Consider the following 456-nt stretch of genomic DNA (forward strand, 5'->3'; position numbering starts at 1 on the left):
TATGTGAACAACAGGTGTGGACTAACAGTAAAATGCTTTGTGAACAACAGGTGTGGACTAACAGTAAAATGCTTTGTGAACAACAGGTGTGGACTAACAGTAAAATGCTTTGTGAACAACAGGTGTAGACTAACAGTAAAATGCTTTGTGAACAACAGGTGTAGACTAACAGTAAAATGCTATGTGAACAACAGGTGTGGACTAACAGTAAAATGCTTCGTAAACAACAGGTGTAGACTAACAGTAAAATGCTTTGTGAACAACAGGTGTGGACTAACAGTAAAATGCTATGTGAACAACAGGTGTAGACTAACAGTAAAATGCTTTGTGAACAACAGGTGTGGACTAACAGTAAAATGCTATGTGAACAACAGGTGTGGACTAACAGTAAAATGCTATGTGAACAACAGGTGTGGACTAACAGTAAAATGCTTTGTGAACAACAGGTGTGGACTA

The sequence above is a fragment of the Oncorhynchus mykiss genome, chromosome 16, assembly GCF_057628025.1.
Source record: "Oncorhynchus mykiss isolate SJ-2025 chromosome 16, ASM5762802v1, whole genome shotgun sequence".
Classification (NCBI taxonomy): Eukaryota; Metazoa; Chordata; class Actinopteri; order Salmoniformes; family Salmonidae; genus Oncorhynchus; species Oncorhynchus mykiss.